The sequence below is a fragment of the Protopterus annectens genome, chromosome 9.part0, assembly GCF_019279795.1.
Source record: "Protopterus annectens isolate FY-2018-M chromosome 9.part0, PAN1.0, whole genome shotgun sequence".
NCBI classification, from domain to species: Eukaryota; Metazoa; Chordata; order Ceratodontiformes; family Protopteridae; genus Protopterus; species Protopterus annectens.
In genome coordinates this window covers 1,955,583,919-1,955,598,364 of record NC_056743.1, presented here as the reverse complement: position 1 = coordinate 1,955,598,364, position 14,446 = coordinate 1,955,583,919, and positions in this window count along the sequence as shown.

The following is a 14,446-nucleotide window of genomic DNA, read 5'->3' as shown; positions in this document are numbered from 1 at the left end:
CAGCTCCTAATTTGCAATCATCTGCAAATTAAATCAGCCACAGACCACTAACATTTACCTTGACTTCAGAGAAGTAAATGCCAAAAAGGAGCAGTCCAATGACTGATCTCTGAGGGACTCCACTTGTAACTGGCCTCTTCATATAGGTGGACTCCCCAATTCTAACTTCTTGGGTCCTGTCTGTGAGCCAGTTGGCTATCCACTAGGTGATATACATGTCTGTAGCTAACCACCTGAGTTTGTCAACAATGCCCAAGTTGGATATTATGTCAAATGTTTTGGCCAGGTCAAGGTAAGCAGTGTGAACCATTTTACCTTCATCCATTGCTTTGGTGACCTTCTCAAAGAAGTCCGCCAGGTTGAGTAGGCATGACCTGCCCTTAACAACACCAAAATGGGTTGGGTCCATTGTCTGGCGGTTTACTATATCACTGTTGATCATTTCCATGATAATTCTTTCCATGGTTTTACACATAAGACTTGTGGAACTTAATGAGTATGTAGTTTCTATGGTCTATAGATGGACCACCTTTATGCAGAAGTATGACTGTTGCTGTTCTCCATTCCTGAGGCACAAAACCTTTTTGGAGGCTATAGTTAAACAGCACTTCCAGAGGCCCTGATACATCATGTTTCATGCTATTTAGAAGGCATCCAGGGATTTTGTCTGGGTCCATTTATACTGTGTTTTTGGCCTTAGAGAGTATTAAGGACCTGTTCTCTAGTGATAGCAGGAGGAGTTAAATTTGATGGTATTTCCTGAGGGAAGGTAGAGGGGGAGAGAAGAGTAAAGTTGGAGCTGAAATTATCAGTCAGTAGGTTTGCTATGTCTTCTGGCTCAGTATAGGTGGCTCCCTTTAAATGAGCTTTGCACACAATTGTGTATTGCCTTTGAGGTTGCAGACATAGCTAAAGAATGCCTTGTGGTTGTCCTTGGTCTGGGAGGACAAATTTACCATAAATTGGGCTTTGATAGACTTTATTTGTCCTCTGAGTTGTTTAGTTTGAGAGTGCTTTTATCCTGCTGGGTGCTGCACCTCCTAATTTTTGTGATGATTTTCTTCCTTCTATTGTACATGTCTATTGATTGTGTGATTCCACCAGGATAACTTATTTTTTGAGTTAGTTCTGTACTTCTTCCTGGTGGATACAGCTGCCTCTATGCAATTATTAACATGCTAGTAAAGGGTTTCTGTGAGCAGTTCTGCATCAGCAGCAGTTTTCTCAGGGTTTATGGGGGCTTGAAATTTTTCCAGGTTATCACTTAATAGCACAAAGCTAGCCTTAGAGTAGTTCCTGAATATTCCAGGTTTAGCTGCGGCTCCAGGTTTTATTTTTATTTCAAAGGAGATCATTTTGTGGTCTGACCTTACCAGGGAAGACATTACAGTAGGAGGGTGTGCACCACTCTCCCATTTTAGTGAGGATCAGATCCAGTATGGTTGCACCCCTGGTTGTATTGACAATCTGGTCCAGGGAGTTTGTGTTTACAAAATCCAGGAATTTCTGTGCCTGTACATTTGGTATCATATAGGATTCCCAGTTAATAGTGGGATAATTAAAGCTGCCCATGGCTATGGTATTGGGTTGGATGGTGAGTATTTCCAATAAGTTTGAATACATGGTAGGGGTTCTTGACTTATAAACAGGGATCTGTAGCTTGCAAGGAAGGGGTATTGGATTTTGCCTATGGTGGTTTGAACATGGAGCAGCTCAAGTGCATTGTCTTGTTTGACCAGCCTTGAGGTATATTTATTTTTTATGTAAATGGAGAGACCTCCATCTTTAGTGGGTCTATATTATAACATCGAAGTTACGGAACATCGAATGCAATACGGTCAACACAATATTGTCGAAGTTCAATAACTTCGAAAATGAAAAAAAAAATCAAAACTTTAAATTTTTACCCTAACAGGTTTAAGCAGGGGGACAAGCCCCCCTGCACCCCCCACCACTCCCCGCTACTTAAATATACCAACTCCGAGACTGCACTACATTGCAGTAAACGGAAATCTCCCCTACATGCTCGAGATTTTGAGCATTCGATAATCTTGTGCCGACAATGTCAGATTCAACATTGTCCACTTTCGAGAATATAATATAGACCCTCTTTAGTCCCTTTCTGTGTAGTAGCTGGTCTAAATATGTAGAAGGCATTATAACCTTGCACTGTTGGTGTGCTTTCTGTGGTTTTAAACCATGTTTCAGTGACTGCACAAACATCAGCATTCTCTAGGGTTAAGAGAGCTTCTAGCGAGTGTAGTTTTTTGTTTAGACTCCTAGCATTGAGCAGTAATAGCTTTAGATTTTCTTGGATTCAATTTGCTATGTTGGAAATACTTTCAGTTTGGCATTGCCTAAAAAAAGGCACTATAGGGGGAAGACAATGTTTTAGATTATATTCGAAAGCCTAGATGAGAGAGGTGCAGACCATTTCTGGCAAAGCAGCATGGTCTGTTGACCATCTCCTTCCATGCTGACAAGTACTGCATCCCCTTAGAATGACACCAGAAACTAAGCCAGTTATTAAGTCAGTCATCTTTTGTTCATATTGTGGCATCATCCTTGGAGAAGGTAAAATGCTGCTCAAGGCTAGGTTCATACCAGCCTGAGACACATAATCTGAGACCTCCATGATGCCTCTCTTCATATAGTGTAGGGATGTACATTTCAGGTCATTTACTCCCACATGGACTGTGACTGAGTCATATTGGTACTTGTGGTCCCATTCTGCCAGATTAATGAAATGTTACTTTGATCTGTATGCACTTCTTATAAGTTTGCTGATCGTATAGGCACTTTTGTCAGGGCATTTTACTTTCTCAGAGGCACAGCCTTATTACAGCTGTTTCTGTTTACACTCTTCTATTGTTATTTCAGTGAAATGGAAATGTCCTATAGTGTCAATGACATGGCGGAATTAGCATTCTAGAACAGCCAACAGATGCCTCTAGGGGAGTGCTGGGCACAGGTAGAGGTGACTAGCAAATGCATAACAAAAGACTTTTCTGTGGTAAATGTGTACACATTTTTAGACCTTTCTGGGAAAGCACTGAAAACAATTGACTGTGTTATTCCATGCTTGGTACAAACTGTCATTTGACTGTTTTGGGGGTGGGGGAGCCAAGTTCCATTTGTGTGTTGCCACAACTAAAAACTTTTTTTACAGAAGTTTGCTTTTATTAGTCCTTGTTTTGGATCCAGCCTTGGTTTATGTGTGATTGTGACATGTTTCAACTAAATAACCTTTTCAAAATCACCATCACTACTTTCAAACATGTAACCTCTCCAATTTCAACCCAAAAATAATTTCAGACTGTCTAAAACTAATAGATTGGCCACCCCCTAAAGCTGTTGCCCCTTGATAATGCCATCAGTTATTTCAATTAAACTTTTCTGAACCTACTAAATAACCTCATTCCTCTCAGAACCAAATGAGTCAAATCTAATCTAGAAACAGCCACTCAATTTAACACCTTCTTTGTGGAATGTATAGCCAAACTGACTACCAGCTTCCCGCTCATCTCCCAATTCTCCCCCCTCCTTCAGATCATACTATTTATACCCCCTCCTTCAACTTCAATCCTATCCCCATGGGCACAATAAAAAACTCCTTCTCCAACTAAAACCATGCCATAATGCACCAGATAATTTACCTCCATCCTTCCTCAAATTATCTACTGAAATCATAGTCTTCCCTATCTCCATTATAATAAGCAGATTAATTCAAGAGTCCTATGTTCCCTCAATATGGAGGCATGCATTCATCATCCCACTCCACAAGGCCCTAAATGCTAACAAAACAAAATTAATGGTCTTTTCTCCATCAAAAAACTCCTATATTGATAAACATGCCTTTACAATACTAAGCCAGAATAACATCCCCATTGAAATAGTTCCACGCACTAAATTACTTGGCATACTCATTGAAGAACATCTAAAATTTGATATCCACATACAAACTAACATCAAAAATACCCACCAAAAACAGGCTCACAGAAACTCAAAATTTACAATAAAATCTGCAACTTCGCCACCAACTCTAAATATTCATCTAATCATTCCATCTCCCTCCACTTTCTTATGGCTTGAACTGCCTAACTACCTGAACTTTTTTTAAAATAACCACTGCCCATAAACTCATATTCAAGCCCTCCTGCTGTCCCCCTCTCTCCTTCTCCTCCTAAACTCCCTATATCCCTAACTGCTCACTTAGATCTGAAAATCAAAACTTCCTACAAATCTACAAAGCCTCACAGCCCCCTGGGCACCTTTTACTGTCCTGCTCCTTAGCTAAGTTATGGAACACTGTTCCTCCCACCCATAGAAATGCTCCAAACCACTCTTAACTTCAAACCCCTCCTCTATTCCTACCTTTCTTCAAAATAGGATTGCTCATGCTCTTCCCCAGCATAGATCCCTCTACTAACTACATGTACTCTCTGTCTTCTCTGTCTGCACCACTCAGGGCTAACCCTCACCAGCTTCCATTCTGCACTCATGGCCTTTCCCCTTCTATTCCTATTTCTACTTACTTCAACCTTTGTAAACAACTAATTTCTAGCTATTTTTGTTTAAATATTGCACTTTATAGGTTTCCATAAGACTGTAATGCAGCATCCGCCCCCACCTGAGATAAAAAAGACCACAGTGAAGAACTTCTCAAAAGCCGACTTCACACTTCTAAAGGCTAGTGTGGTCTCTTTTAAGGCCCCCGAGACTGCGGAAACAATTACTCAAGCCGCTGAATCACTTACAAATGCCTTCTACCAGCACCTACAGGACTGCATGGATCAGGCAATCCCAAACAAAACAAAGACCCTTTGTACCAAAGGCAAGCGTCCAGTTTGGTGGACCCCAGCCATAAACAAGCTCTACAACAAAAGGATGAAGCTACTACAAGATAGAGCAAAATCCTTAAAAGGGAAAACACCCTTGATCATTATAAGTAAAAAATTAAGATCTCTCATAAAATCATCCAAGGCAAATTTTGAGAGAAAAGTCGCTAAGGACTCAAAGGACAATCATAAGGCCTTCTTTAGCTATGTTAGAAACCTGGGAGGAAACTCCCAGATATGCTCAGAATTAGTTCAAAATGATGTAAAAATTACTGAACCTACAGACATTGCCATCATACTGGCAGACAGGTTCAGTGCAAACTTCTCCCCAACAAAAGGTGAAATATCTATACCAGAGAATTATAGCCCCCCAAACATCTCTAACGCTCAGGTGAGAACTGCTCTCTCCAAGGCAAAAAACACAGCATCCATGGGACCAGATGGTGTCCCAGGATGTGTGCTCCACGAACTCAATGAGGAATTAAACCCACAGTTAGGGCAGCTGTTTAATCTTAGCCTCACCTCAGGATACGTGCCTAAGGAGTGGCGTACGGCAACTGTGGTCCCACTTCACAAAGGAGGTGCCTCCACCGACCCGGGAAATTACTGTCCCATCAGCTTGACAAGCTTGATCTGCAAAGCTATGGAGAGGATCATAATGGAACTCATAAATAAAGACATAGGAGACTTGCAGACTTTGGATCCGACCCAGTTTGGCTTTGTCAAGGGCAGATCATGCCTTTTAAACCTGGTGGACTTTTTCGAAACAGTCACCAAGGCCATTGATGAGAGAAAGGCAGTCCACATAGCCTACCTCGACCTGGCAAAGGCTTTCGACACAATACCCCACTCAGGTATCATTGAAAAAAACTCATCAGCTTAAATGTAAACCCATACGTCACAAGATGGGTTGCAAATTGGCTAAGTGACAGACCCACAGTGTCAGAGTTGCTGGCGCCATGTCATACTCAAAGCCTGTCACAAGTGGTGTCCCACAGGACTCAGTCCTGGGCCCTCTCCTGTTCGGCATCTACTTTTCAGAAGTACAAGCAAACACAGGAGGATTATGGCTGACAAAATTTGCAGATGACTGCAAACTGGGCGCCATAGTTGAGAACACATCTGACACAGATATCCTTCAGAAGGATCTTATAGAAATGGAAAACTGGTGCCAGAACCATGGCCTAAAGTTAAACGCCAAAAAATGCATAGTCATACCCTTCGGGAAAAACAAGGTTACCCCTAGCTACCATATAGGCGGCAACCCACTAAGCACAGAAGAGGTTATCAGGGATCTGGGTACCCAGGTTGACAGTAACCTTTCATTTGATACTCACGTTGCCAAAGTAGTTAGGAAGACCTTCTAAATTGCCCACCTAATCATGAAGGGATTCACTTCTAGATCAAGGGAAGTCATCGTCCCCCTGTACTCATCACTCATCAGGCCAATGATTGAGTACAATGCCCCATTCGGGATGTATCTGACATGACACCTGCAGCAACTGGAAAGGCCCCAAAAATTCCTCACCAAAAGGATAAAAGGTCTCAAAAATATGTCCTATGCTGCCCGACTGAAGGAACTTCAGCTCTACTCAGTCGCTTACCGTCTGCTCAGAGGTGACCTGTGCCTGACATACAAGGCCATGTCCAACCCAGAATTGATGAACATGCTTCACCTCAAAAAATCTAGATCCCTCAGAACTACAAGGGTGGGAGACTTAATCCTTGACACGGTTATTAATAGGATGTGCTGGAGGGACAGATTCATCACCCAGAGACTCCCTATGCTGTGGAACAAAATCCCAGTACATGTGAGGCAGAGCACCTCGCTGGCTTTGTTCAAGAGAAATCTTGACCAATGGATGGGAAATCGCAGATATACCCCAGGGATTATCTCAGTGTCACTGCTTGACAGAAGCACAGCAAAATAATGGGCATAGTATCCTCCAAACTAAAGGGGTGGCGAAAGCCACAAAACTCTGGCTAGGCTTATAAATGCCCTTGGGCAGATAGCCTAGTATGAACCTATGAACCTATGAACCTATGATTTCATACTCTGTAAATTAATCTATTTAGTAAACTAACTTTTCTACTGTACAGTCAGCCTGAAATAGATGATTTCTTATTTTGTATGGTTATTAATCTATTTGGTAAACAAACTTTACTACTGTATTGTCAGCATGAAATAGATGGTTTCTAATTTTGTATGTTTGTTTTAGTAACTGTTATTGTAACTGTTTGTTATTAGAGCTTTTCTCCCCAAGCATCCACTGAAAACAGGCTCTCCACGGCCCAGTGGACTTTCCCAGGCATAAAACTGAAATAAATAAATAAATAAATAAATATTTTAGCAACTGCATTTTTGTGTTTCTCCAGTGGGTAATATTGAAAAACTATTAAGTTTTTATATCTAAGTATTTATGTGTTATTTATGTGTAGCATCCTTTTTTGTTTTATGTCACCTAGGATTATGGCACCCAAGGATTCTAATGTCCTCAATCCCCTCTTCAGTGGCTCTGAGAATGAAGTAATTGTCCAAGCATTTTGACAACATGGTGTCTTTCTGCTTCAGAGAGGACTTGAGGATATGTTTGTCAGAGGGCAGATTTGTAGCCAGATAGTGAACGACATCAATGCCATAGGGTAGAGAAGCAGGACATATAATCAGGTACATAATAGGGCCACTGACATATCATCATCCTGGAGGAGAGCAGCTGCAGTAGACTGTGAACAACTGGCTATGAAGGAGGCATGTTACAGAGCCACCACTGACACCACATGAAGAGTTCATGTCCACTGTCAGAGATCCAGTGATCTCAGTGGAAAATGAACAACAGCATGTGATTGATGTTGGTGCAGCTGTTTCAGGAAGGACAAGTATGTCCCAGCAGGAGCTTTCAGGTAAGCTTACATATGTCAATTTTTAACAATTTCTTGTACAGTAAAATGTCAAAAGTAATAATTAAGTTGGTTTAATAATTTTTTGGGGGGCCTATTTATAGATAAAGTTAACAACACATTCTGGTTAATTACACATGGGATTGGGTTTGATGTGTCAGCCAAGTTTCAGTTAAAAGTATTGTTAATGGACACATAAAGGCAAATAAATTAGTCCCCCTGTGTTATTGTTATTATGATGATGGTGTCCTTACTTTATGCTTAACTTCTTCCAGGACTCTCCTCACTAGCAAGTGTGGAGTTATCTGCACAGGATAAGCCAAAAATGTTTATTTCAGTACTGTTGAGCATTTGACAGAAATGTACATTTCACCACATGTGTGAGGTGGGTGTCAGGACTGCATATGTATTGGTGTACCATCTGTGTTAGTGGCACCAGTGTTAGTTACCATATATTAAATTGCAATAGTGTAGGTTTTAATTTATTTCCTGTATTTGTTGCTTATTATCACAGGTAACCCTGACAGTGGAAGTGTAGGACTCTTCCCCACCTGATGTCAGAGTATTAGCAGACTATGATGATGATGGTGGCCAAAAACAGACACAGTCATGGGGTGCAGAGGTTGAATCTGACACTGAGGATGACATTCACTGATCTCCTGCATTGCCATTGGATACAGCCAGTAAGCCCACTCAAACCTATTTCAGTCATCCCTCAGATATTGGACAAGTGGAGGGTGAGACAATTGATCAGGGTAGTGTGGTTAGTACGAATCCATTGCCTGTTAACTCTGGCCATATCCAAAGTGTAGGTGAGGTGCCATGCAGGAGTATTGTTGGGGGTGCTCAGAGGAGGCCTGCTGTCTACCCTCCATCTGATCCTGGTGTCTCTTTCTGTGGCACTCAACATATGTTTAGGGCTGTAATGGAGGTGAGGAAATGCTTAGGGTTGTAGATGTGGCACAGGCTGACTTGCATGACTGCCTCCACTGTATTGTTAATTCAACAGATTGGATGAATGACCCATTGGAATGGATAGTGTCTGTGATGGAATGTCTGCTGGGAGGAGGATCTAATGTTAGTCATCATGGCTGTGCCTGATCATGCTCCTGTAGTGGTCCTAGGCATAGTCATTGTGACGTCCATGCCCTGGCCCAGTAATCAAAGAGCCTCAATCCTCATCACTAGCACCAGTGAGAGGTGTGCACGTTGGGGGGGATAACAAGTACACATACAGTAAAGTACAATTTCCCTTAAGAGCACACAGAGATCACATTCAGACTGGGGCTGTTTTCTCCCTTTCTCTCCAGATCCCCAATAAGACTCCCCACTGGCACAGCTATAGGGTCCAGATCTCAGCTTAGTGGGCAAGGTAAAACCTCCAGCACACTCTCTGTCCAACCAGTGCTTTGTGTCCCTGCCCAAGTAGCTCACACACACACACACACACACACACACACACACACACACACACACACACACACACACACACACACACACACACACACACACACACATTTTGAGATATGAGTTATATACAAACACACAGACACTCCTGGGGAAGTTTGGCACAGGTTCTCCAGCTGTTCCCTCTTTCTGCCCAGACTATAAGGTAACAAAATCATTGTTAACAACCAGTAATATCAGCTACTATAAGGCCCTTCCCAAAGGTGATCAATTTCACTGTGTGATATTACTGTTATCCAAATAATAAGTGTGCCGAACAGCAAGACTATTGAGTGGCTTGGACAGTATCACCAAATACATGCAATATACTCTAAGACCTTAAATTATCTCTACACAAAACATCCACAGTTGAAAGGTTTAAAAATATTTATTAATAAACAATAAGAACACGAGACAATACTTATCACTTCAACACAATAACATTACAGTGTTCAGAGATCACAGGATAATGCTTAAAACTAACACTGCATGATAGTCTGACATAAATATAGAAAACAGCTAGTCTAATCTTACTATTTTTTCTCTATTTCTAAGAGAAGTACTAACTTCTAAATAACTGCTTACATACAGAGCAAAGGCAGAGTGCTGGTAAGTTGATGTGTATGGGTTAAGACAAAATACAAAATGCTATCCTTTCTTTCTGTCATTAAATTGATAACACAGTACTTCTGAGTCATTTCAGATTACATAATTCTTAACAGTTCGGGTTTAATTTCCCAAGCTCACAGAAACTCAAAATTTACATTTATTTTTGTAGTCTTGCACCTGGCCCAGAAGCCACAGCAATAAAAGACATTTTACATGTCACTCTGTCCAAGGGGCCATCAGTACCTGCAAGCACCTGTGGCTTACCTTCAGTCTCACTGCTACAAGGTAGCTCCCTCCATGAAGTAACGACCTCACCAGTCCTGGCTGCAAGTATGTGATCTGATTGTGTCTCCCCCAGGCTACCTGACTGCATGTAGCTGCATTAACATATGGTATTGCCCCGTCAAAATCCTCCCCTATCAGGACATCTGCAGGATGGTAGTTTGGTACCTCTGTTTCCTCAAGGCAACCTACTATTGGCATTTTGCCTTTCCCACTTATTGCCTTTCCCATCTTTTATTTCCCACCTTTCCTCTGTAGATATCTATATGCCATATGGCCCTACTGGTTGCAGTCAAGACATTTAACCCTAGGTCCTGGACATGTACCTGGACTAGTGGCTTCCCTTGTTACTGGCAGATTCTATTGGGGCAGTTTGGGCTGACCACCATGGGTTCCTTTAGAGCCATGAGCAGTACTGGGTGTCCCTTTCCTGTGCAGTGATGCCTTGGTTGCTAGATATAGGTCTCCCTTCTTCCCCAACTCATCTGAAGTAGCACATTGTCTATCAGCTAACCAGATCCTCATGTCCTCAGGCAAAGGGCTTTTTCCCTCACCAAAAGGTCTGCCAACCCTTCAAAAGTGGTGACCTGACATCCACTCACCCACCTATGAAAATAAGTGCTCAGTTTAGTAACATATTAACACACACTTTCATCTACCTTGTGTCTATGCTCACAACACTTTTTTCCTATAAGCTTCAGGTATTAGCTTTAAAAAAATCTAGCAAACAATCCTTAACAGCAGTATAATCAAACAATTCACAATCAGATATCTTGGACAACACAGGTACAGCTTTACCATGGAGTAAGGGGGTAAGGAACCATATCCAGAGCCTTTGGTCAACATTATACTGTTTACATACCCTCTCAAATGTATGAATGAAACTATCAAAATTATCCCCCTCTGTAAACTGTGGAAGAAATTTACTGACCATTTGTACTTCTGGGGTCCGGTTACTCCCTTCCCCATTACCTCCATTACTCTGGTGAAGAGTCAGCATCTCCTTTTCATGCTGCTTCTGCCTCTCCATCTCCTCAGCTTCTATTTCCAAACGCCTGGCCTCCAATGCAAGTCTCCTTAGCTCCAGATGGATTTTTAAGTCCTCTGTAGAAAGGTTGAGCTGTCCATTCTCTGAGTGTTGTACATCTCCATGGCCAGTCTGATCATCCTCCTGGTTGCTATTTTCTGATTCAGCTGTGACAAAAGCTGCAATCATGTCTGCCTTAGTCAGGTTTCCATGTACCAGTCCTTTAGCCTGACACATCTCAGCCAACTGGCTCCTTGTCAACTTGCCATACTCCTCTGCTGACATGCTTGCCTGCCCTCCCTGACTAAGTAAGCTAACAAAAGAAATAAAACAATTGTAATCTGAACTCTTAAAATTCACTGAGTGGATGATTTAGAGTACAAAAACACCTTATGTGATCACTGTACACAGCTATAGGAATTCACTATCCACACCACTACAAGCCAATTTGTATGTGATGTGGCTAACTCACCACTATCAAACAATTAATATTTGATGTGGATATACCACCACTGCCAACCAATAAATATGTGACACCCATGCACTGGACCAGTAATCAAGGAGCATCAATCCTCACCACTAGCACCAGTGAGGGGTGTGCACATTGGGGGATAACAGGTACACACACAGTAAAGTACAATTTCCCTTAAGAGCAGACAGAGATCACAGTCAGTATGGGGTTGGTTTCTCCCTTTCTCTCCCGATCCTCAATAAGACTTCCCAATGGCACAGCTATAGGGTCCATATCTCAGCCTAGTGTAACAGCTAAAACTTCCAGCACCCTCTCTGTCCAACCAATGCTTTGTGTCCCTGCCCAAGTAACTGACACACACACATTTTGAGATATGAGTTATATACAAACACACAGACATTCCTGAGGAAGTCTGGCACAGGTTCTACAGCTGTGCTCCCTTTCTGCCCAGACTATCAGGTAGAAATCACTGCCACCAACCAGTAATATCAGCTGCTATAAGGCCCTTCCCAAAGGTTGACCAATTTCACTGTGTAATATTACTGTTATCCAAATAGTAAGTGTGCCGAACAGCAACACTATTGGAGTGGCTTGGCTTGGACAGTATCACCAAATACATGCAATGTACTCCAAGACCTTAAATTATCTCTACACAAAACAGCCACATTTGAAAGGTTTAAAAATATTTAATAATAAATAATAAAAACACAAGACAATACTTATCAGTTCACCACAATGACATAATAGAGTTCAGAGATCACAGGAAAATGGTTTAAACTAATACTGTAGGATAGTCTGATATAAATATAGAAAAACAGCTAGTCTAATCTTACTATTTTCTCTCCATTTCTAAGAGAAACTCTAACTTCTAAATAACTACTTACATACAGTGCAAAGGCTGGTGTGTTGACATGTTCAGGTTCAGACAAAATACAAAATGCTATCTTTTCTTTCTGTCCTTAAATTGATAACACAGTACTGCTGAGTCATTTCAGATTACATAGTTCTTAACAGTTCTGATTTAGTTTCCCAGCCTCACAGAAACTCAAAATTTACATTTCTTTTTGTAGTCTTGCACCTGGCCAGGAAACCACAACAATAAAATACATTTTATATGTAAAATCTAGTAATTAACTCTTGTCCTGCGACAATAGAAAGAACCCTTAGTCCAGACACCATGTCTCCAAGCTTTGAGATAAAACAGTTCTAAAATGCTTTACTTTATCAGCTTTCTTCCAGCAGGGTGCACTGTGGTTAAATTTTTGAAGATCAGAATATACACAGTTTTCTTTACATTTGTGAAACAGCCTGTGGATTGCATTAATATTTACATGTGACATAGAATTATTTACAATATTCTATCTAGCTAGACTGGCAACATTCACAGTTATGATGAGAGCTCATCCAGCAGGCATCAGTCACACTGAGGTAGCAGCACTGCAACTAACCATGGTGAAGGATGTGCCAGTGCAACTCCTGGCAGAGCCAGTTCTCATGGTTGGGAATGATGATGATGATGATGATGATGATGATGATGATGATGATGATGATGGTGATGAACTGTTACCTCTACCATGCATGGCTCACACCTGTCTGACATACCAGGATGGAGAGCTAGCACAGAGCTTCGCTGTGTTCTTGCAGTCACTCACACACCTGTTTCACCTTGAGTGCCCATACAGACACACACATAAAAGTTACATGGGTCAGTTGTGCAGCTCACAGCTCATTCTGATAATTTAACCAAATGTCTGCCTGCTTGTCTTTCTTATTCACATGCACTCACTACCTTTTGTGTCAGCCTAGGCCTCCTGTCCCTCCACACAACACCCTGTGGAAATGATAGCTGTGTCATATCCTTGTTTTCTATTGTTTGGATTCAAGGATACATACATCTTTTGTCTGATGCTCAGAGTGCATAGCTGACTTAGTGCTTAGTATGTCTATGTTTGTGATGCTTTTTTCCAAATTGTACTGCTTATAGTTTTTAGTAATGTGTACATCCCTCTGAACCTCTTAGACCAAGAAAGCTGGACCAAGCCATAAATAAAAGTGGGACAAGGGCCCGACAATAGAGAGACTTTTTAAATATTTCAGTCCTACAAACTTAGACATTTGATAGAGTAACAGGTTTTGCATTATCATAGGATTTTTCTGAGGGATATTAAGTCTGAAACTGAAATGTATGCAATTTTCCAATGCCAATCTTTAATGATTTGCCAGTATAAAAGTATGAGGCCAAACTATGGACATTCTGTGCAAAGCTGTACATTTAACAGGTATGAATGTGTGATGCCTGAGACGTATTAATTGATAGAGTACACATACATTCACATAAGTCACGGCTGTCGCATATTGATGTCATTGCTGTAAAATGCACCCACCTTATACTTACTTACATTAGCAAGTGACAGTATGGAAGGATATGCCTTTAATTTGTATTCTTACACATTCATGTTTCTATTGCAGGTTAAACACATCATGGAAGGCTGGCAGTTACATGAGTTTTAATTTGGGGTTGACTCGGTCTGATGCTAGCAGTACACATCCATTAGATGGGTGAGTAAAAAGGTTGTGAGCATTGCCTAGCCTCAATGTTACTGTATGTGTGTTTATAGGATGAAGATTTTAGCTCCTTAGCTGGTGAGTGTGTGTACTATCCATTTCCTCTTGGCCAGTGCGAGGGCATATTGTGCATGCCTACACTGATATGCACAGCAGCTGGTTGTTTACCCTCTGACTCCTTACTTTTGTGTGACTGTGGTGACCTTTGCAGTGGTGGTGGGATGTGTGTCCCTTTCTCTTGGTATTCCAGCTGCAGCTATTTTATCAGGATGATATTGTGAAGCATGGCACAGACAGTGAACATTTTGG